At 37.2% G+C, this 25,086-nt stretch overlaps 1 long non-coding RNA gene across 2 annotated transcripts in view; it reads right to left on the bottom strand.

The window, feature by feature from the left end:
• LOC144365039 (uncharacterized) overlaps positions 1-21,367 on the bottom strand; it is a 64,038-nt gene extending 42,671 nt beyond the window's left edge. Inside the window, exons 1-2 of one of the 2 annotated variants that reach the window (XR_013423317.1) lie at positions 21,294-21,367; positions 12,247-12,346 (exon numbers count right to left, since the gene is read on the bottom strand). This is a non-coding gene — a long non-coding RNA (uncharacterized LOC144365039). Of the gene's footprint in view, positions 1-12,246; positions 12,347-12,824; positions 13,083-21,293 lie in introns of those variants that run through there. The other variant, XR_013423316.1, reaches the window with a different exon arrangement.
• Positions 21,368-25,086: the final 3,719 nt, after the last annotated feature.

Genomic DNA, 25,086 nt, shown 5'->3' with positions numbered 1-25,086 from the left:
CTTTTTTTTTTAATCTTTCAAAACAGAAGTGGGACAAGTAAACACCCCAAATATTTTCTGGAACAAATTCAAATGAAAAGAATCTGCTTGCAAAGTAAATATAACTTTCTACTTAATAAAGTATATATTGAGTTGATAATGGGTTCCCAAGTTTGGTAGACTCTGTTTGGAGTTCCCAATATTGGTAGGCTTGGTTGGATGAAAGCCTCAAGCCAATTATTCTGCCCAAAATAAAAGATAAGAAACTGCTAGAATCAGTATAGTATACAGAGCTTATGTATGCTGTAGAAAATATTATTAGAGCACAAGCAATTAATATGAGCTCTTAAGTAATTGGAAGACACTATATTAACCAATCTTAGATTTAATATCTTTGGCTTTTTTGTTCATGGAAAAGAATGAAGAGTCAAATAACTTGATCAATCTTTCCACCTGCCAGAAAACAACTAGTCATAATCAAGAATCATTTTCTTTATAATTTCAAATCTTCAGAAAGAATCAGTACTTTCAACTTCCTATAAGAAGAGTTTTCAAAAAAACTAATGATTCTCAATGTCAAAGAGTTCTTCTGCTTAAATTACTCCTGGTGACTTACTCTTTTATATCATTTTAAATAATTCCTCTGCCACCTTTTTAACTTTCAAATATTTGTAGAATCTTATAATATAGTCCATAGTCATTACTTCCCTAGCTATATATTTATCTACTTAAAGCTTTACTTATAAATTAATCCTTTTCTTCTCTTAATCATTGCAATTGCTTTCTCCTGGCTTCATTCCAATTTTTCTTCAAATTATTGGTTCTGAGGTGCCTAAAGTCTAACACAGTGTTCTAGGCTTAGATTATACCTGGTATTTCCTTTCTACTTATTTATCATACTGTCCATGTGTGTGATTTACTATATACCATTGCCCCTATAGACACTTGGTCAGGCACAAATATTCTTCATGTCTTAAAGATAATCATAAAGCTGCCAAGTTTGATAAAGAAAAGAAATCCATTTCCATATAACACTTGTCAACTCTTATAATGACTCTAAAATAATCAACCACATTAATAAAGTAAGTAAGTTGAATTTTTGTTTTGTTTCACTTCAATCTTCATTTTGGCATCATATTTTTCTTCTTGGCCTTTGCAAAAATGGATTGAACTGGAATATTATATTTCCCAAAGTATATATCACCTGGTAGAAATGCATATATGCTCAAAATTATTTCATGTTTTTCCTTTCATATTTTTTTCTACCATAATTAATATATTCTCTGTTATGTTATTTACTATCATGGGAAAAATAATAATATTGACCCACGTTTCAAAAAAATAAATCTGAATCTAATGCCAGTGTTAAGATTCTCTGCAAAGCTAAAGAAAATATTTTCAGAAGGCATTTTTAAACAAAAGTGGCCTTTATTCAGGAAGAAAAACTACCATGCTTCCTTTTATTATTTTTTTTTTCTATTTTCTCTTACCCCTAGGATCCTCATGTATTTTAATGTACATTTCTCAAATTGCTGACCATTTGAGAACCCTGAATTTCAGGCACCAGGAAGGCAATTGGTGAAATTTTGGTAAGGTCTGCAAATTAAATAATGGCACCATCTTGACTATGTAAAATATACCATATCTAATATCAGACTATTCTTATTGTAGTATACTGTGATTATGTATATAATATAATGTTGTTTTCAAGAAATGCATAATGAAGTATTTAAAAATAAAGAGATATTATGCATACAATTTATTGACTTATAGTTTCAAATATAATAGACACAGAGATTAAGAGACAGAGACACATAGAAGGGCAGGAAAGAGGGAATGATTAAGCAAATGTAGTAAAATGTTAACATTTAGGGAATATGGAGGAGAGCATATGAGAATTTTTATACTAGTTTATGCAACTTTTCTGCAAATGTGAGACTATTATTGTTTCAAAATAAAAAGTTTTAAAAATAGTTTTCATTTCATTGGTAATTTATCATTTATAAAATGTTTTCATGCACGTCAATAACTTTTTTTTCTTTTTTCCTAAAAATGGAAACAGACTCAGATAATATCAGAAGTGAGAAAGGCTTCTAACTTGAGATATGTGGTTCTATATGTGGTTCTGGAGTTCTATTGTTAAAAATTATTCAAATCAATTGCCTTGAGGCATTTTAAGGGTTTTGTGTATTGAAGGAATATTTTCAGAAACAATTGTTCAAATAAATGAACCTAGCCTTCTTTCTCTACATGCAAAAGCATTAAAAATTAAAATGTATCAAAAGACTATGGATAAGTAAGTCCTAGAGGCCCAACTTGGGGGGGGGGTACGCAAAAGGTAATGGTGAAAAACTGGAAAGGAACTTTAGTCAATACGGCCCTATTGGGGGCTGAGGTTGCAGCTCAGTGGTAGAGCACTTGCCTAGCATGTGTGAGGCACTGGATTTGATCCTCAGTACCACATGGGTAAAATAAATAAAGTGAAGGTATTGTGTCCACCTAAAAAAAAAAAATTAAAAAAAAAAATAATGGCTTTATTGGGAAGGCAAAGGAAGATCAAATGTCTCAACCCTGTCTTCTGAGCCCTATCAGGATCTTTAGGTTTAAATAGAGGCAGAATCGGACTCAGGGCAAGAGGTATGCATAATTAAGCAATTTCTGTCAAACTGTGGTCTCGATTTTGGTTCTCCCAGGTGGCTCTGGAGAAGTTCTTATAACTGGTGATGGGGGAGGGGGGGGTCTGTCAATCTCCATTGGTTGCTCAGGGTGTTTGTTTATCCAACCTGTGATCCTGCAAGGGGGTTATTTGGACCCCATGAGATGATTGCTCCTGTCCAGGGGACAGTGTCATGATGGGATCATCTCTACTATTCCTGGAAGTTGTAAGTCAATCACAGAAGACCTCCAAGCACCCCTCCAGGGGTCTGGAACAGAATGTTGCAAAAGCTGGCAGTTGAATATCCCTAAGTTACTCTTATCTTGGTGCCCTCAGTTTCGAAGGTAGCATACATTTAGGTAAATTTAGCAATTACAAGCCTTATATTACACTCCAGTGATTAACATGCCTATGTGAAGAGTTAGCAAAAGTTTGACCCAAGTTTTAAGGTAATAAAGGAGACAGACACAAAATGAAGACAGAGATGGTAAGCTTTATTTTGCTTTCAGTTACCCATTAGGCATTTGCAGGCTCAAATGCAGAGTCAGTACATTTAGCAAGAGCAACTCTTAGAATCTCTGTTCTATTACTACTAGCACTTTGTGGGCACTTCTGCTTTACCATTGATCTCTCCTCACACTTCTTCACATTCCCTTCCCAATCGCTATACTGTAAGGGTAAAATTTCTAAGCTGATTCTAAACTGCAAAATTAAAATGTAAAAGACCCGGGCAAAGTTCCTCTGCTACACCCAGATTCCTGAGATAGTTAAGACAACACCCTACTGGCCATCTAGCCTAGGGCCCTGTGCAGTTTGTCACAGGGCCCGAACCAATCAGTTTGAATGTGTAACCTGCTTACGAATGACCAATCACCCCCACCCGACCTGTTCCGGCCAATGAATGTGCTAATCACGTCTCAGAGTTGTTGTTCAATTTTCCCCGAGCCTCATGATGATTTGTTCTGATGTATGCAAAGCCCACCGCCCTCTCCAGAAAGTGTACTTAAGCTCTGCTTGACCTCTGCTCTGGGCTCTGGGCTGCTCTCCCTTCTTGAGTGAGCGCGGAGCCCCAGCGCGCTGGAATGGATCCCCAATAAATCCCCTTTTGCCAATTGCATGGAGCCAGTCTCTTGTGTGGTCTCTTTCTCCGACGTTCTGCCGGACCTTAACAATACCATGAACTGTAATCATAAAAATGTGCTCATAGCAAGTAGACAGTGCCCAGATTTTCCATGAAATATAATAAAAAAAAGAACTTACAAGAAAAATAAATATATTAAATTAAGGATGTGGAACTCCTTTGATTTCTTTCTGATCTGAACACATCTGAATGAAACCCTGGTTCCTTGGAAGAACAGAAATTATCCCCAGAGTGATCTCATCTACTGCACACCCTTTAGTTAACAATGAACTCTAGCGGACTGAAAACATAACCACAGTTGCATACATGTCTCTCTGGGATTCTTCCATACAGCAGAAGAAAATGTATGACTAGGTCTTTTACCCAGAATTATTGATTTCCATATCATGCCTTTGTTTCAATAATTATTTTTATCTCTTTATTCCAAAGATTTTTTTTCTTGAGAAATTACCACTTCCCAATAATTCCAAATATTTTTTTTTCTTTATGCTCAGTATACAATGATTTCAATAAAATTAACCACATTGGCATTTTACACCCTGTGGAGACAGAATAAATAATTAACCTCAATGGAGAAGATTTTATTACAAAAAAAAAAAAAAAAAGATTTTTTTCCTCTGATTAGGAACTTCTCACCAGCTAAACAGCTAAAGCTCTTTCCTTTTCCGCTCTGGAAAGATTGACCCTGAACTGACAACAAAACCCTAGGTGGGATATTTAAATCTTAAGTGAGTGGTCAGTTAAGTGCCTGTAGAGGTAAAAGGACAGATAGCATATTTGGTATGCTAATGGAACCTATTTACTTCAAGAAAGTGACAAAAACATCAATCAAATCAGAAGAGGCTATTAAGGATTGTTAACTCCCTTTCAGATGAGCAATGATTTCCATTGGGATTTAAATAAATATTCATGAAAAAGACCAATGACAGAAATTCCACCAAAAATCATACCACAGTAAGATTTCTACCCAGTTTAAGGAAAGATTTGGCTTCCAATTTCACAGGAGTTTGGGTTTTTTGTTTTGTTTTGTTTTGTTTTTTGCTGTGCTCCCAGTTTTAAGACACCAAGGAAGAGTGACACGCTTTTTTTTTTAATTTTAAGCCCAAAATACATTCATTTAAAATTATGCCCTTGAGTATCTCTAATTCTCAAAAAATTGTATAATACCTTCCGCAACTATAAAACCACACCATTTTTAATGCATTGGCGTTTTTTCAGAATGTAATTCAACTAAAAATAGAAAAAGAAAGAAAGAAAAGAAAAAGCCCTTAGTAGAATGAATTAGACTAACTTTCCTATGTTCATATATGAATACATAACTAGTGTAACTCCAATCATGTACAACCACAAAAATGGGAAGTTATACTCCATGTATATAGTGACAGTAGAATGTATACATGGAGTATAACTAAAAAGATCAAATTTAAAAAATTTTAGGAAGACAAAAAGCCCTGGGAAAGTGTAAAAAAAATTAAGGAGTAAAGTCATAAATTAAATTACATGCAAATTATATAGAGAGCAAATTTTTTTTTATTAAACAGGTCAATAAAAAAAATTGGTCATCAACCAATTGGCTTTTCTATGTTTGCCACCACATGATGACAGCTTTGTGAAAATGTACCCCAAATAAATGCCCCTAAATAAAACCCTATTAGAATTAAGTCCACTTCAATTTATTTCAATAAATACCTATTCACCTACTACTTGACCTTTAGGACTGGTTTAGATTATCACAAAAATATAGGGAAACCCTATCATAGCAAAGGAAGGAGCAAAAGAAATAAAACTGTATGACAGGAGTAGCATCTCCATGTGGGAGATGCTGATTTTGAGAAAACAGTGAAATATGAAAGTAAAGACTTCAAACTGAAATCCTGAGGCTTGCTTTCCTGAAATTGATTATTAATTCATGATAGAATTACATGGTACTTCTCCATTTTTGGTTCTCTACCAAAAAGTAAAGTTTCATCCCAAAGAAATCCTAATGAAATTAGTCTTGATAAGATTCATATTCAACTAATTGAGTCCCTTCTAATTGCCAGCCACTGTGGTAGATACTTCCACATACATTATCACATTTAATTCTCACGGCAACTGCGTGAAGTTGTTTATCTAGAAATTCTAATTAATTATATTGTAATGAAAATGCAACTGCCAAATATTAATCAAGTATTCATTGAATTAATTAGACATATATTGTTTGATTTCTAATCCTATACTGCTCCACTGCCCAGATTCCAATTTTCCCTTTAATAGACATTAATAGCACAAAGCAACAAAAAGAGTATTTCAATGTCAAATAATGCACAAGAATAAAATGCCTTAGCAGAAACTGAAATATATTGGGGGATGGAAGACCCAAGTCACAGACTAAGCTCTCAACCTCAGGTAAAATTGCTAAATTTTTCTGGAGGCTGAAACTTCCATCTGTCTCAAGGAATTAACCATTCTCACCTTCTACCTTTTGGGTTGTGGTATGAGTCAAAGGAGGTATTGGCAGAAAAGTTGTTTTAATTCTATATAATGACAGAATGCAAATCAAAGAAGAGAGGGGGAGAGAGGATATCTTTCCCTGGGTCCTGCTTTTCTCATATTCAAAATCTTTCTTCAAGAAGACTTTAAGGGTAAAGTGGGATGGGAGGGAAAGGGAACCTTTAAGTTTCCATTACCTGGGGAATCCTGTGGTCCCCATCAATATCCAATACATGTTTCCCTCCTGTGTTCCATGAGCCTACATCCAGATGCATCTCTAAGATATCAGCTTGCTATTCAGATGGTTTTACTCAATCGATGTTAGAACGCTTGACTTTGAATCATTGAAACTCATCAACCATTGAAACTCATCAATGAATTGAGAAGTCCTTTAAAGAGGCAGAAGAAGAGTGTAGGTTGAGCATATAACAGGATGTTAACAGTAAATGTAAATTGAGGTTACCTGCTGAATCTACTTATTTCAAAATAGAACCCTAAGAGAAAATCTATAAAGTCATTTAAAACAAAGCCTGCAAAGAGCTTACCTACCAGTTAATTTTAAATGTCTGTATTACTTCGAGTTAATTCAAGCATTATTACACCGTGGGTTTCAAGTCAATGAACAACCTTCCATTCCTGGAAACTAGTGAAGCATTAGCCAGCAGAGGCTTAGGTTCTATTTTGTCCTTGGATCTGGTCCCCTTTTTCTAAGTTCTGCTTTTACTTCTTTTTCTGGTACAGTTCCCTTCTGTATATCAGTTCAATTCGCTTTTATTTTGATGCTGACAAGATAACCTTGAAGAAGACTCAAGCTTTCTTTTCTGCAGTTGCTCAACACTGAAGCGCAATTGTTCTCTCTGATCACACAGTTACTAATTGTAATTCACTGATACTTTGGTTTCAATTCAATCTAATGAATCTGTGCAGTATAAGAACTATAAGTTTTCTCCTCACACTGTGATTCCTTCAGTGTAAATGCACATACACAATCACTAAAATCTTGATGTTGCCCAGGCAAGAAAGGTTTGGAGAACTCTATAGCTCTAGGTATGATAAGGATCAGAGGCTCTCATCTACCATTCAAGTTTTCCATCCAAGATTAAGTGCATCCTCTCTCTTTATACGATCCCACTGCCTCTTCCTATTCACTCAGAGCTGCTTATCCCCAAATGTTGCTTCAACCTGGCCTAGAACCAAGGTGAACTGTCTCCCATTTAATGTGGATTGAATCACGTAGAGGCTCTGTGTACTAGAATTGTGAAGCGAACCTCTTACTTCACTCAATTGTACATGACCCCTCTCACTATCACTGTATCAAATACTCTTTATGGAGTCACCACATATGGCACAATGCATAGATTTTATAAATATTAGATTAAAGCACATGGAATTACCATCTGTCAGTCAAATACAGGCAATTCCTTATGACCAATCTAATGTTTTTCATTCAAAATTCTCAACAACCTTAAAAAGTAGACACAATCATCCTCATTTTAGATCTGAGAAGACTAAAACTCAAACTGATAAGCAACTAGGCCACAGTCAGACATCTGGCCAAGTGATGGATTCCAGTTTAAAAAAACTACCAAAGTGCCTTCATCATTTCCACAGTCACAAGGATTTTTGAGTGTAGTTGAAGATGAAGAAGCATTCACAAGAGTTACAACAGTTAAAGAATATTGACTAAGAGCCAGGCACAGCAGCACACATCTGTAATCCCAGTGACTCTGGAGGCCAAGGCAGGAGGATCAGGAGTTCAAAGCCAGACTCAGCAACTTGGTGAGGCCTGAAGTAACTTAGCAAGACCTTGTCTCAAATTAAAATCTAAAAAGGGCTGAGGATGTGGCTCTGTGGTTAAGCACCCCTGGTTTCAATCCCTGGTACAAAAAAAAAAAAAGAATATTGACTAATATTCAATATGAAGATGATAATATAGAGATAATAAGTAATAAAAAAATTTAAGAACTTCTACAAATGACAATAGACTCTCCTTCCTCTCTATCATAAAGACATGACAGAAAAAAGGTGTCTTACACCACAATACTAGCTTGAAAATAGAAATATCCTAACAACTTAATTTTTAAATATAGAAATAGCTTTTTCATAAGCCAGTTGACTTGTCTTCTTTTTTCTTTGAAATAGGTAATATCAGGAACCCTAAATAAAAAGAAGTATCCAAATTTATCCTAAAGAACTAAAGTCTGCATCCTATAACAGTACTTGCTTACCCATGTTTACAGCAGCATCATTCACAATAGCCAAACTATGGAACTAGCCCATGTGTCCGTCAAAGGACGAATGGATAAAGAAAATGTGGTATATATACTCAAAAGAGTTTTATTCAATCATAAAGAAGAATGAAATTATGTCATTTTAAAAAAAATGGATGGAACTTGAGACTACCACGTTAAGCGAAATAAGTCAAACTCAGAAAGTCAAGGGTTATATGTTTTCTCATACATGGAACCTAGAAAGGAAAAAGGGAAAGCAAGTTGGTGGTGGGAACTCAGTACAGTAAAGGGATCAGGGGGAGGGAAGAGGGAAGAGAAAGGGGAAATACTGGGGAATGATATGGACCAAATCATGTTGTTTACTGTGTGCCCGAATGAATACATAACAATGAATTCTACCATTATGTACAACTATAAAGCACAATAAAAACATGGAAAATGAATAAATAAACATACCATTTAAAAAACATAAGTAATCAAATGATCAAAACAATCTCAATAGGTTGACTTTCCAGCACAATTGGTAAATTAAGATGGCATATTGGGCAAACATAGAGAGCCTGGGAACAAAACAGCAGTGACAAAGTACCATTCTGATCCTGTGTTACCATCCCCTGACCACCCCTAGTACAGGACTCCTAAGTGGGCAGTGCAACTTTGGAGCAGGGAGAGAAGGAAAGGATTGGGTAACTTTTTCCCATGCTATCAAAGAAAACAGAATTTAAGAGAGGAATATCAAGGTTCAATAATATGAAGGACAAATTTCTAGTAAGATTTAATAAAAGTGTAATATCTTGGTGATGTCTAAAGTCAGTGAAATGTGGGGCCAGTCTTCAGCTACAGAGAAACTGAGACATTTGACCTGGGCATTATGTTATGAAGGACACAGGAATCTCAGAGCAGTTGTCACAATGTCAGGACGAACTGCTCATGCACGTATTCCTATCTAATGAGGTCAACCTTCATTCACTGAGCTTCATTCATGAGCTTTCTCTTCTTTTTTTTTCCTACCATATGGATAAGTTAGACATGTTTTTAAAATGAAAGTATCCATAAACTCTAATCTGAACTAAAAAAAAATACTATTTTCATATTTTTTCAGATCTCATCTCTGTAATTATGACTGTGTGAACATAAAATTCTTATTCTACATTTTACAACTTAATTCTTATGCCATTAACCTGTTCCATGTTTGTAATTATCACTTTAAATGCTATCACTACTTTCAAACTAGAAATTAGGATTTATTCTAAATATGCACTGAACAATATATAAAGCCCTTTTTCTTTTTTTTTTTTTAAGCTCTGAATTCTAGTAAAGAGATCTGTGGTGGCCCTGAGTGAATTTTGCCTGCCTGGCATTATTCCCTCTTGTACAGAAAACTGGGGTAAAACAATCCTCTGTCCTTTGAGAATACCAACCAAACTCTACTTAAACCATTTGACCTTTTGGTTCAGGTGGGATGGACCCCAGCACAGGAGTTGGGTAGTGCAGATTAGATCAATTGACTGGAGAGCTGGGTGGTAGCCCTACCCAGTCCCATGAGTCACAACCTTTTTTTATGATACCAGCGATTGAACCCAGGGGCACTTAACTACAAAGCCACATCCCCAGTCCTTTTATTTTTTATTTTGAGATAGGTCTCTGTAAGTTGCTAAGGGCCTCGCTAAGTTGCTAAGGCTGGCTTTCACCTTGAGATCCTCCTGCCTCAGCCTCCAAGCCACCGGGACTACAAGCACGGTTTTTGAAAGAAAGGTTTACATGTCCCAGATGTGAGGATAATGTAGGTCTGAATTTACACAGGGCCACTGAGGCAAGAGCTTGTCTGGACTTTAATCAATAGAGAAGAGCAGAGGGGTATGGGAAAAGACAAGAGGAAAAGAGTAAGCCATACTGGCCTTTTCTTTGTGTGTGTCTCTCTCTCTCTCTCTCTCTCTCTCTCTCTCTCTTTGAGTTCCTGGATGCAGTGGTGCCTGACTTTTCAAATATTTGAGCCAATAAATTCTCTTTGAGGTTGAGCCAATTTGAGTTAAACTTCTATAACTTGGAACCAAAAGAGTCTTGAATACTGTATCTGTGAAACCAGTTATGATAACAATAAGAAAGAGGATGTCCACATTTGCAACCATATATTTGGGAATATGTAACAACTTTTTCTGTGTGTGTGTGTATATATATATATATATATATATATATATATATATATATATTTCACCCAGAAATAAACTAAATATGATGGGGTCTAAAACTTGCCACTTGTAAGATATAAAGTGGTGTTATCATGAAGTTAATCTAGTGACTGGAGTGAGACCACACAACCAGCTGGGTTCCAAGATTTAACTGCATAATCAAAATCCCCTGCCTTGTTCCCACTCTGGTTTGCTGTGGCCTGGTGAGAGCAGTTCACTGTGCCTTACATACTGGGGGGGATGATTCCAGGCCCTGAAGCTGATTGCAACTCCCAGGACAGGTGGCAATGGTTGAGGACTCTGTTGCTCAGTTGCAAACTTTTATTAATGTGATCCAAGGCAATCGAGCTAGAAGAATACTAGGGTTGGGGGAACCTACCCTCTCAGGAACTTTCTTGAGAACTCTCTTCCCACCCAAGTCCTTCCCATTCTTTCCCGTAGAAGAAAATTATTTTATTTTTAATTTTTTGCAGTGCTGGGGATCAAACCTAGGACCTTGTACATGCTAAGTAAACAGTCTACCAATGAACTTTATTTGAGAAAGAGTTTTATTTGAGAAAAAAGAGTGGAGAGGGGAACATATCTAAGTAGCTCTACCACAGAGTTTTGCTATGATTGTGCTCCCTTACTCTGTAAGAAGCACCATGGTAAACACACACACACACACACACACACACACACACACACACACACTTAATTTAGTTATAAACCTATACTCTACAAGGCAGGCCCTATTAGACAAGGCAATTATGCAATAGTAATGGAAATAACCCCAGATGCTTCATTTTGAGTCCCTCATTTCACACGTGAGGACCAGGAGCCCTGCGTGTCCAGGGCTGACCACATCAGCAAACGAGTAGCACCATCAGGGCTTGAACTCAGCTCCCTGGACTCTGTGCTCTTTTCTCACCCTTCTACTCACTTTGGCCCTTGGCTTTCTGTCCCATGGCACTTACGTATATAGAATTAGGAAAAACTACTTTAATAAAAATATTTTTTTTAGTTGTAGATGAACACAATATCTTTATTTTATTTATTTATCATTATGTGGTGCTGAGGATCGAACCCAGTGCCTCATACATGCGAAGCAAGCTCTTCACCACTGAGCCACAACCTCAGCCCAAAAAACTACTTCTTGATGATCAGAAATAGAGGTAACAATGCCAAGTTTTAATCAGTAGGGAGAAAATGGACAAATTTGGGCAACAAGTCATGCTTGTATCAGGAGAGGGAAGATGTAGCTATTGCCTCCTTGGAGGAGGCAAAGAAGAAACTAATCTCATGTCCTCATTTTCAATGATCATATTTACAATCTCCCCTTCCATATATTTTTTTTAAATGGGAAAAATTCAAGAATTGGTAAGAAATAAGATTCTTGCCATTTATTCTCATCGTTGAAAGAAGAGATGAGACTAATGTCAAAAAAAATTCACTTTTTCCAGTAAGATAGTTTAAAAAAAAATGGTAACTGTAAGCAACAGACAAAGAGTAGGTAGGACTGGGTGGAATCTCTAGGCATTGTGGGATGAGAGAGATTCAGAAAATCAAAGTAAGAGAAAAAGTGGGTAATTTACTCACCAACTGAAGGCCAGTGAAGCTCATCAGTGACGCTGGTATTTGAAGTTCTATCTGTGGTGACTGGCTGGGGTCTTTCTCTGCCCGGCTTGTGCAACTCATCCTAAGGAAAACACGTCAAAAGAAAGCAATGACCAGTTTCTCATCTCTCTCAATGTATCACACGAATCAGATCCAAGCACAAATCTCTCTTAAAGAGCCTGGATAAGCACCACGGGGTGTCGAGTAAAACAGACATGAAGAACCCCAAGGTGGCTTATTTAACTAGCTAATTGTTAACTGGTAGGAGGTGGGTGATGGTGGGGAGTGGGAATGGGCCTGCCTTTTGCATGAATGAATTCAGCACATGGAGTTCATGTTCATATTTACATTTATAACTTACAGAATTTCTGTGTCATTGACCCCAAGCTGATAAACAAAATTACAAAGTTCATTTTAATTTCACAGACTTGGCCCATCTCATCAGTCTCCCCATTAGGTTTTCATATTAAAAGAAAGAGGGGGGAAAAAATGTGAAAGCGTATGCTTATAGCCAAGAATAAATATAACAATAATAAAGGAAATAAAAAGGGAAAACTAACCTTGGCACAGTTACTTAAATTCTTCCACCTTTCTCATATGGATAGTTTCCAAGTTCCACCATTTCAAAGAAAACACCTCATCGAAGAACACGTAATTACATGCTGTTTCCATTCTTGAAATGTGGGAAATGAAGCCTTTTCACATTCACATCATCAGCTGTGCCCCAGGAAACCTTCCATTCTTTCCAAATTAGTTTTTGTATCATTAAACCAATCAGCATTAGGTGCTTAGGATTATTTTCTGGAATAAACTCTGAATCATTACCTACATCATATAAGAAGTAAAATCAAATAATGACATCATTACATAGCATATGAGCACTGACCCTAAATGACCAGGACCGAAAGGAAATCAGGGCAATCCTAATAAGAATCAGGCAGAATGCCTAATGAAAATCAAACATCAAGCCTAATAAGAAACAATGTATTTCGCCTCTCCTTCAAATTCACTTTTGATTTGCTTTTCATGAGAATCCTGTTTGAAGTGGAGCTCCCGCAGGCTGGAATTCTCAGAGCTAACTCTGAGATGAGTAACTCCCAGGTGGTTCTCTGGGCCATTTGATCTGGGACAAGAACCACTCACTCGTGCAGGAAGTATTTGCCAGGCATTTACCATAACCATAGGCTTCAGCCTGGCTAGTTTTTAATTCAACATTTACTGAGCACCTAATACAAGCAGGTTATGGAGCTAGGCTCAGAAACTGAAGCAAGAAATAAGAAATGTCCACAGGTTCATCACTATGTGCTAGGCATAAATACACACACACACACACACACACACACACACACACACACATTACTTATGAATCATTTTACCCCATTTTACAAATACAGTGAGTAAGACTCATACAGATTGAGAGACTTACCCAAGGCCATAACTGCCAGAGAGGAGTTACCCTAACCCTAACCCTAACCATAACTCTAGGGAAAAGGAGAAAAGATGATGAAAAACTTTCAATGTCTCGATCTCAATTAGTATATTATGTTCAATTGGAGCCATTTGCAATTGCTGACATTCAATCATGTTTTGACCTGCAAGATGACAGCTACACCCCTATGCCCCACCCCCAGAAGAGTTTGGGTATATTAGAGAAGACACAAAGGTACAAAGGGTATCTTGCACTCAATGATGCTCCATATCACCATGTGAGGGTGCCCAGCCCCCTTCCAACACTCTCAGCCGCAATTCTGAGGCCTTATCTCTAAGCCCAAATTTCTTCATCTTCTAACTCCACCTAAAATCCAGCCACAGATACATTAATAACCAAGCAGATAACAGGGCCAGTTGTGTCCTCTTTCTTATTCTAAGACTCCATATCTTACCCTTGTCATAACTCTCATAGGCATGGTATGTGGCAGGAGGGAGATCTGGCAGTCTTTGCTTTGCCGCAGGAGATATGAACAGCCAAGACAAGAAAAGACAGGGTATGTTTCAAAAGAGACCAAGGTACCAGAGGCGGTGGTACATGCCTGTAATCCCAGCACTTGGGAGGCTGAGGCAGGAGGATCGCGAGTTCAAAGACAGCCTCAGCAAGTGAGGCACTAAGCAATTCAGTGAGACCCTGTCTCTAAACAAAAAATAAAAAATAGGGCTTGGGATGAGGCACAGTGGTTGAGTGCCCCTGAGTTTAATCCCCAGTACCCTCCAAAAAAGAGACCAAGGTCAAACACATAGAAGATACCCAATAAAATTTTTGCAGTGCTTTTACACAAACTACTTACAAGCATGATCATAAGACTCATATTTTGTAAAACACCTCACAAACCTTAAGGAATGAAAATAATTTGGGCATGCATATGCTTTGAAAATATACAAGGTGTGTGTGTGTGTGTGTGTGTGTGTGTGTGTGTGTGTGTGTGTGTGTGTGAGACAGAACTTTTTATCTTCTATTGGACATTTGATGAGGTCTAAATTCTGAAAGCACTTCCTCACCTCTTCTCTCTGTGTCCCATGTGTCCTGCTAGCAACCCATCAGGCATAAGCCTGGAGGGACGATCAGAAACAGATTCATCTGTAGGATTCTCTACATACATTAAGTATGTAAAAATTGATAGACTCTGTTGATGAACATAATTAATACAGAGAATTAACCTTTTGCTTCCAAGACCGTCAGGACCTTGTTTTTTGATTCTGAATTTTTCATTACATTAATGATACACAATAAAAATGGGGTGGCTTGGTTGGTTTATTCAAGTCACTAATGGTATTTGTAACTACAAGAGAGATAAACCCAGAAAGAAATTGTATCTGTAGCCTTCATGTTTGTAATCAAAAAAAAAAAAAGGGCTGAGTTGCAGGAAACAATGTTTTGTCAGTCAACCGTTAAAAATATTCCACATCGTATTAGTCCCAGGCAGGGCCCAAACTGACCAACATGAAATACTTCATCTCCTTGGACAACATACCCCGTAAATTATGAAAAGAAAATGGTATTTTATGAGAGCTAGGCAACCTCATTTTCTAGGCAGCACATTTCATTCATATTGCAGTTATTAATAGGTCACTTACAGGATTCATAACTGGTGCCACTGTATGAAGGTACCCACACATGGACAATCACCGTAGCGAAAAGTAGTATATCTCCGTTCTTTCCAGAGCAGTAACTTTATCAAAACTATCACAAGCGTCCTTTGAACTCCACTCTAATATTTTCTAATTGAATTTTACGTTGTGTTCACCAGAGTTCCTCCAAGACGACTTTTTTTTTTTCTCTCTCTCTATCTCTCTTTGGAAACTTCCAAAATCTCCTTTTCACTAACAGATTTTGCCTACTAAAGGTAGCATTTTCTCTGTGGACTATTGCACGTAAAAGTAGCTGCACCTCCTTGCTCTCACATCAGCTAGTCTCTTGCATGAGCAAACATATTCAATATTTTTAAAATTAGAAGTTGAAGAATACACAGGATGAGATGTCACTATAAAGTGAGCAGGGGCATATAATTAAGGATTAAAATCTAAATCATTACCTCTCATGCCAGGTAGAACAAGAAGCATGGATGGCTTCTCATCTCCTTAGAGAAATACAGATACATTGTACCAGATAAGGCATTCTGTAGTTTTCATTATAAAGTTAATATTTATCTTACAGCATTGAGTTTATCTTGCCAACATATCTCATTCAGAAAAAGAAGAATTTCTTGATTTACCACATTAAAGTAAATATTGCCATGAGATACGTGTTAAATTTTTAATAAAAACCACCCTATCTTGGTTGGATCAAAGAGAGCTGCTTCAGCTGAGATACAAACAAAACCAAATAAAAATACATAATTCCAAATACTGAACATCACCACACAGGTTGACCAGCCTGTTCACGACAATTGCAATTTTATATGGCTGTGCATTTCAGAGTCTCAACTAAATTTATTATGAGCCATAATCTTAGAGCTAAAACGTGCAATTACCTGGAGTGTAACACTGTCCCACGGGATATAGCATTTCAGAACTGCAAACCCCTCATGCCTGAACTATGCCCCTCAAAATGCACAAAAGTGAAATTCAGTTCAATTGGATTTAAAACATCACCCTTTTCCTTGGATAGATGATTTTTTTTGGGGGGGGGGGGTACTGGGGATTGAACCCAGGGATGCTCTACCACTAAGCCACAACCCCAGCCTTTTTAATATTTTGAGACAGGGCCTTGCTAAGTTGCTTAGGGCCTCCCTAAATGGCTGAGGCTGGCCACAAACTTGCGATCCTCCTGCCTTGGCTTCCTGATTTGCTGGGATTATAGGCATGTGCCACTGCACCTGTCTTGGGGTAATGTATTTTGAGTATAGAAAATCTGTTAGCTGAGGGAGGATGATTCTCCCCATCTTTATGAACTAATTCTCAGGAGCCTGCAGGTAGGTCTCCTGGAATCTCTTCCCCATTCTAGAATAAGCTGGAGAGAGGACAGAACATAGGACCAAATGGGCACAGTAATGAAGATTACCTCAAGCCTTCAGGTTCAGAAGGTAAAATGAAAGTGTATGTATCAAAGAAACTGTATTAAGACAGTACAGCACTGTGGTCACCTAGAGGACTTTGTGCTGCTCTCTGTAATGACAAAAAAAAAAAGCCCCTGACTGAGAACCCACTACATCCTGTGCATTTGAATCCCAGCTCTGCCACTTAGAAGCTGGGTGACCTAGAGGAAGTTTCATAACCTCTCTGTGCCTGGATTCCCACATCTAAAGAATGGAGCTGATGGACATATCTCCCTCCTAGGATTGAGGTGAGCTTTAAATTAGTCAGCAATGGCTAAGTTCTTGGACAGAGTCTGACACATGATAATTGGCACTGTGTAGATATTTGTTTTGAAAAAAAAAAAAAAGTAAAATGGTAAAATGGTGGGTTTGCCAGCTTCCTTGATTTACATGATCAGAGACCTGGAGATAAATTTAAACCTACTTCTTTTTCCAACTCTATGATTTCTCCTCCCTCCCCAACACATCAGCTTTCTAATCACAAACAGAGGTATTTTTTTCTTAATAAAAAAGAAAAGCTAACATTTAGTAAACACTCTGTATGTGCCAGGCAATTATCTGTTAATTATCTCATTCCATTCTCATAAAATCCAGTGAACTGAGTGCTATTATTATCCCCATTTGATAGATGAAGAAATGAAGGCATTGAAAGATTAAGTAAATTGTCCAAGTTAACATTATGATTATGGACCAGAACCAAGATTTGAACTCAGGCAGTGTTGAGATTTGTTTCATGGAGAAAAAAAATGTCATACTACAAAAATATCCCTAATGAACTTATCTTTTAAAAAATATCATTTAAAAATCCCTCCTACAACAGACAAGCACACTGTAGGCAAGCTCCTGAGCAGACTAACCTCACATCCATGTGAATGAATGATTCTTGTTTTAAGCTACTGAGTTTGGGGGTGTTTTCTTTTATATAGCAAGCTTATAGCAAAAAAGCTCACTAACAAAGGCTTTTTATATGCTTTTGACAAATAAAAACAAAACCAAATTTGAAAATGCTTTTAAATTATGAAACAAAGAGCCGGGCGTGCAGGTACCTGCCTGTAATCCCAGCCACCTGGGAGGCTGAGGCAGGAGGATTGCAAGTTCAAAGCCAGCCTCAGCAAAACAAGGCACTTAGCAACTCAGTGAGACCCTGACTCTAAATAAAATACAAAATAGGGCTGGGGTTGTGGCACAGTTGTTGAGTGCCCCTGAGTTCAATTCCCGGAACCCCCCCAAAACTTTATGAAACAAAGAATTGTTGCAAGCCTGAACATTTTCTTTGAATACACACACACACACATAAATTTAGGCCGCTTGTTTAAATGCATTGTAAATACATTTTCTTCTAAAAAGTTCTTTTCCCCTTAATACTTAATGTCTATTTCCATATTTCAGGATAATATTTTTTTATAATCCATAACAAAAGGAACTAGCAAACTGTCCCAAATATCCAGAGTTCCATGAAGTCAAAGAAAGTTTGGTCATAAGACTGTCCGCGTTGCATGCAAAAGCAGTCATCAAAACAGTTAAATCGGTCAACAAGTATGGTGACACAAGTGTCTCCAAAGATGCCTCTGCAAAACTTGATGAAGTCCATGAATAAAATAATTTCTTTTAGGGATGGTACCATGCAAATAAGCAAGAACACAACTCCTCTTTCAGGGAGGCAGAGCTGAGCTGCCAGGGCACCAGCCGTACTCCACCCAAAGGGAGGGAGAAATCTTGATTCATTTCTTGGTACAGATTTGAAAATAAAATCTCAATTGATTTGGCTAAATATAAGACCAATCAGAAATATTTTCATAATTCTATTTTTCAAAATAAAGCCCCACTCAAGCCATTCTGTTTTATCCTGATCACATTTTGACCAGCATTTTTAAATGGATTCACCCTACAGAGCCTTCCCCCACCTCAGAATCAGTTATTCTCAGATAATGAGGGTAAAGAGAACTTCCTCTCCCACATTTCTGTATGTAAGAGCTTCCAAAAAGTGAACCCATCTAAGTCATAAAAATATTATATCAAGAGTAATTCTGCTATCTGGTGGCAACTCACATAAACAACAGGAGCAGAGGATGGGGTTGAGAGTTGAAGAAGGGGTCTTAATTTGTATTACATTTCTTGAACATGTCTGCCATTCTAATCTGATTTAAGAACAAATATATTTTGTTTTTAAAAAAAAATCATCAACATTAAGGATAAAGAAAAGAAACTGAAGCCAGGCACGGTGGTGCACGCCAGTAATCCCAGCAGCTCAAGAGGCTGAGGCAGGAGGATCACAAGTTCAAAGCCAGACTCAGCAATTTAGTGAGTCCCTAAGCAACTTAGCAAGGCCCTGTCTCTAAATAAAATATTTTTTTAAAAAAGGGTGGGAATGTGACTCCTGAGTTCAATTCCAAAAAAGAAAGAAAGAAAGAAACTGGAAGGATAGAATATTTCTGAACACTGTGTGCTAGCTAGGTACTACTGGGGACTTTGAATTCAATTTAAGAGAAAATTTAGATCACTAAGACCTTCCATCACTAATAAAGAGCAACTCTCTAAAGCGATCCAATTGTCACAAAGATAAACTGGTCAATTTGCCATTGTGAGATAAATTCCTCCTCTGACTTAGAATCATACAAAATGAATTTTAGAGCAGGAAAAGATCTTAAACATCATCTAGGTTGACATTCTCATTTTACAGATGAAAAGACAGAATCCAGGATTAAGTGACTTGTCTGAGACCATGAGACTTGTGAGAGTCAGGGAAGGGTCTAGAATCTAAGTTTCTCAACTTGAAGGTGAATGATATTTTTCCCTTTCTCTTCCCTGAAAAATAATGGCAGAATTACCAAAGAGAAATTTCACAAAAGCCTCACATCTTCACCACATGGAGTCCATTTCTCCATTGGAAAAACAGTAGAGTGGATATATCATAGTATCTATTTCCAAACAAACACAAGAGATCCTTCAACCCCAAAAGCAAGCTGCAGCCTGTAATCCCAGCAGCTAGGGAGGCTGAGGCAGGAGGATTACAAGTTAGTGAGGCCCTAAACAATTAGCAAGACCCTATCTCAAAATAAAATATTAAAAATGGGCTGGGAATGTTGCTGAGTGGTTAAGCACTCCTGGGTTCAATTCCTAGTATTCCTTCCACCAAAAGAAAATCAGGTTGCAGGGCTCTGGGGAAAACAACATATGGATGTCAGTCTCTTCTCTCCCACGGCCAGGCACCTTAGCATAGAACATAGACTGCACAATGAGCCTCAAAATGTGGTCCAGAGACCAGCAAAATCAGCATCATCTGAATCATTGTTAGAAATGCACATCTTGGGTCCTACCCCAGACACACCCAATGAGAAATTCTGAAAGTGGGACCCCCAAACACTGTGGTTTAAAAGCCCTTCAGGTGATTCTCATGCACACGAAAGTTTAAGAACCATTGATCTAGACAACCAATACACTTGCTACCTTGATAGATTTCAAGGGGGTCCCAAGTCCAAGAGATTTTATTATACATAGAAATTCTAGGGGCTTGGTAAGTATCATCTGAATTTTGAGCACTGATTAAAAAAAAATTTACTTAACAGCAATTGTTTCAATTTATTAGTGGAAGCCGGTTTTTATCTTTATTCAAGATTTATAGCGTTTTGTTTTTATTCCCCAATGATAGTGAGTCTTCCTATTAATGCAGGAATAAATAATCCAAGAGGAGGAAGGTCCCAAGGGCACAGACACCAGTACAAGTGGCATCCCATTTCCGTTCATTCCTCTCCCTTGTCTTCCTTCTCTGCCTGTGGCTACAACCATCTCTTCAACCACTATTGAATCTTTTGCCTCTTCTGAATGCTTACATGGCCCCCTTGTCCCTTCTGTTCCCATAACTGCCACCTGTGCCCCTTTTTCCTTCACTTTTCAGCTGTCATGACTTCGACTTTTTGACAGCCAATTTGACTATGTAGTTACTTAGCTTCAGAAGATCAAGTAATCTCATTACCTAATCAGGTCCATCTAATACAGAAGAGAAAAAAACCCAGGTCTGGGAAAGTTAAATCAATTATCCACTGCTCTACAGCTCTTCCAATTAAATAAATACAATTATACTTTTCTATTATGTAGATTTCTTGCTTGACTCTATCATTCGAGCCACTCAAAACCATGTCAAAGCTTGCTTTTTTTTCATTGAATAACCATTCTGCCTAGCTTAGGTTTACCAAAAAAAAAAAAAAAAAAATCCTGAGAGTGACTTTTACATTTCTGAGAGTGACTTTGTTGAGGATAGTCAGGACCCTAAAGAAATTAGTCCACCTAAGATCTTTCTTGAGGTTATTATCAAGACATTGGTTCTAAAGTTTAGATCCCCAAAACAGTTATCATTCCATCTATATTTCAATATCTTCATAGAGATATTTCTTCCTTCAGCCTCTAATATGTGCCACACACTGAGGATACAGTAGTTGTTATGGGAAGCCGCTTCATAAAACACCCTAAGTCTGAATTCAAATCAATGAGAGCTTTATTTACCTGGCCAGGGACTGTCACCCATCCGTAGAGACTGAAGTTCTATGGGAGAACAGCAATTTCCTGGCCTGTATTCTGGGAACTTAAAGACAAAAACCACAACTCAGGGGCTTTCCTTAGTGTCATGCAAGCAAGCCAATCACAGTAGTCAAGCCAATAGTAAGCAGGGACCTGTGAGTCCCTAAGCAGGACTGGAATTTTCCAGTTAGCAAGCAAGCAAAGACAGAAGCTAGAAAAAAGCAATCAGCTTGCAACTCAGTTAACTGCATCTTGGGTCCAAGCAGGTGTTAGAAAACCGTATCCCTGAGTTCAAGCAGGTGGTTAACAGGGGCGAGAATCTACTTCAAAGTCTTGGGTCACAAAGACCACCATATCCTGGGATGAGTACATTTTGTGGGGTACAAAGTACAGAAAATAATATAAGAAAACACCTTTCATTTCAGTTTCTCAGAAACAGCTCTTATAACAGGTTTTTTTTTTTGTATACAGAAGGCAGCAAAATGGAGTCTTAGCCTGTCTATGACGGTTCTTGCTTTATAATTATCTCACTTATCAAAATCTATAATCTATATTTTTTTTACTAATCTATAACCTATAACTTACACTCTTATGGCTTGTATTTATCAGTTCACAACACAACACAGTTAGGAGAAGAGGGTGAGGAAGAGGAAGGAGCCTGTCCTTGGGGAGCTTACATTCTAGAGAAATAGTCAACATAAAGTAAGTAATAACATGGCATATTACTGCTAAGGGAAAAAAATTAAGCAGGGTGGAAAATGCAGAGTTCAGGGGAAGACATTTTAATTAGGTTAGTCAAGAAAGGTCATTAAGAAAGTAACATTTTAGCAGGGTGCTATGGCACACACCTGTAATCCCCACAGCTCCGGAAGCTGACACAGGTGGATGGTGAGTTCAAAGCCAGCCTCAGCAATTTAGCAATTTAGGCCCTCAGCAACTCAGTGAGACCCTGTCTCTAAGTAAAAAATAGAAAAAAAAAAGGTTAGGGATGTGGCTCAATAATCCTGATTTCAATCCCCAGTAACTGTATGAAAAAAAAAAAAAGTTCAGGGGGATATTCTTACATCTTTGATATTTTTACATCTTTGAAGACTTTTAGGAATTTTGCAGAAATATCAAACATTTGCCTCCCAATTTTAACATCCTAGTCTTTGTTGATTTCTAAGGATCATTTTAAAAAATTTTCTTTTAGATTGCTAAAAAAAAAAAAAGAAAAATTTCACCCATATATTCCAGAGTTTTCTAGAAGTTAACATCAAACTTATTAGTTTGTCCTTTCCTGAATTTACCTTTTGTAATCTCAGAATTAGTAATTTCAGAGATACCAACAAGAAAACAACTATATACATAACAAGGTAGGTATACACAAAGCCAGGTGGAAATTGTAGTGTCACATCTGCAGAACTGTTTGTTTCCTGACATGGAAAAATACCATGGAAATTACTATTTAGAAAATTTGTTTTGCCCTTCTGTGCCCCTTATCTACTTGAAAGAAAAATATCAGTGTTTATTATTATTATTATAGCCAGCTTCACAATCTACTAAGAACTCAGCAATAAAATGTGAAATGGCCACATGGATAGAAAAGAAAAATTATGGGAGAAAAAAACAGGATGAACCTTTAAAACATCTTTTGCAGAGAACTGTATTCACCTTTTCGTCTCAGCCTGAACTAGTAGAGACATAATTTATTTATCCAGAGCACCTCAAGTCAGAAATAGTGTCTGCCTTGTCCGGGGGATATCTTTTTATGCTGTTTTATGGCTTGATTCACACAGGAACAATGAGTTCAAGTAATTTGGCCAAGGTCACATGCCAGGAGTTTCTGGTTTTGTCTCTTTTAAAACTCGAGAACTTAATGGTTTCCCTTCTTATTATACTCACCGGAATCTTCATTTCTCTGCCCAGTTTTGTTGGAAAAGGAAAAAAAAAACTTGAAAATTTTAATTGCTTTAACTATTTTGGTCATTTTCCTTCTTCATATTTGGCAGTTGCACAAATTGCTTGACATCCAATATAATTAGGCAATGTAAAATGTCCAGAAAAAATGAGACACCGTTATTTGGGGGAGGGGGGTGTTGTGAAGATATTGGTTAAAACACACTTTGCCTGGCATGGTGGCACATGCCTGTAATTCCAGTGACTTGGAAGACTGAGGCAGGAGGATCGCCAAGCAATTTAGCAAGGCCCTACGCAACTTAGTGAGACCCTGTCTCAAAATTTTAAAAAATTTAAAAAGAGCTGGGTATATGGTTCAGTGTCAAAGCATCCCTGTGTTCAATTCTTGGTACAAAAATAATAAAGAAGAAGAAAGAAAAGAAAAAACAAAAACAAAAGAGCAAACTTTACACAGAATAAACAGGATGTTTGAATCAGACTTCCCAGGGTCAAACACAGAATCGATCATCTATTTAGCCTTGTTTGGAGAAGACTTCCAGTTATGTCAAAAAAATTTGAGTTATAACCTCTTCTAAATAAGCTGCATTCAAGAATGCAGAGGTTACTGATCATGCCTCAAACTATATTGCACTGGCCTTTGTGCAATAGAAAACCTTAGGTTTTATTTCTTTTCTGTTTGGCCATTTTCAAAAGGCTTGCCACTGATTTTTAATTCTCTTACTACACCAAGTTAGGACATTCCTTCTAGTACTCATTCTCCATCCTTGAATTCTCTCCTTTATTTTTCCTCACCACAAGGAAACTTTCTTTTTTGCTTAAAATAATGTTCCTTAGTATAGACATTTTGCAGAATAATTGACAAAAATCTAGAAAATAAAAAGTAAAATGAAGAAATTTTAAATTATACATTTCTAACAACCAAAGATAGTCAAGGTAACAGTTTATATGTATCTTTCCAATCTTCTCCAGGTACATATAATACTTAGCTATTTTTTTAATCAGATCACTAATTTACTTTTGTACATATGTTACATTATTAAAAATGGAACATACATATGAAACAAAACTGTGTAAATCAATGAATTTTTACAAAGTGAACATACCCAGCATCACTACTTTTGATGTGCTTTGGGGATTAACAATGCATGGGGACCAGGACAGTGTGGCCGAGTTGAGGCCAGACGGCAACCAGACTGCCCTGTAGTTTCCTAGTGATGTGACTTGGGCACAGTTTAACCTTTCTCGGTCTCAAGTTAACTCATTTGTTAAACAGATATAGCTTTCCTCATTATGAAGATTCAGTGAGTTAACATAAACAATTTACTTAGAATAATGTGAGAAATATACTATACATCCAAAAGGTAAATATTGCCCAGTATTATATGATATCTGGAGAACCTTTTTTCTCTCAATAATCAAACTTTTTCTATATGCATGGGAATCATTTTTTTCCTTTAGAAATTTGGTTAGCTCCCTTTAAAGTCTTCTCTGATTTACTCATAGCAATTAGCTAAAAGGGAAGCAATCCTTTTCATTTGAGATCACCTAGTACCAAAACTGCAAAACACCCCTCTCTATCTTTATCCTGTCTGTCCAGCATAAATCCTTTTGCTGCCTTCTGTAAACACTCCTGAATCAAGCTATTCACTCTCCTTTAAATACACTTTTTTTCCCTACCTCTGGTTTTGGCTTACATCTATCTCCCTGCCTCCTTGAAATGCCCTTTTCTATCTTGCTTTCAGAATTTCCCAGATCCTTCTAGGTAGTTTCTCTCCCCTCTGAACTCGTTATCGCCCTCCTGTGGGCAATCATATGTACTACCTTAATAGTAATGAAGCAAGCAAGCAACATACCACACACACACACACACACACACACA

The sequence above is a fragment of the Ictidomys tridecemlineatus genome, chromosome 6, assembly GCF_052094955.1.
Source record: "Ictidomys tridecemlineatus isolate mIctTri1 chromosome 6, mIctTri1.hap1, whole genome shotgun sequence".
Lineage (NCBI taxonomy): Eukaryota > Metazoa > Chordata > Mammalia > Rodentia > Sciuridae > Ictidomys > Ictidomys tridecemlineatus.
This window is presented reverse-complemented; position numbering and strand designations above follow the sequence as displayed.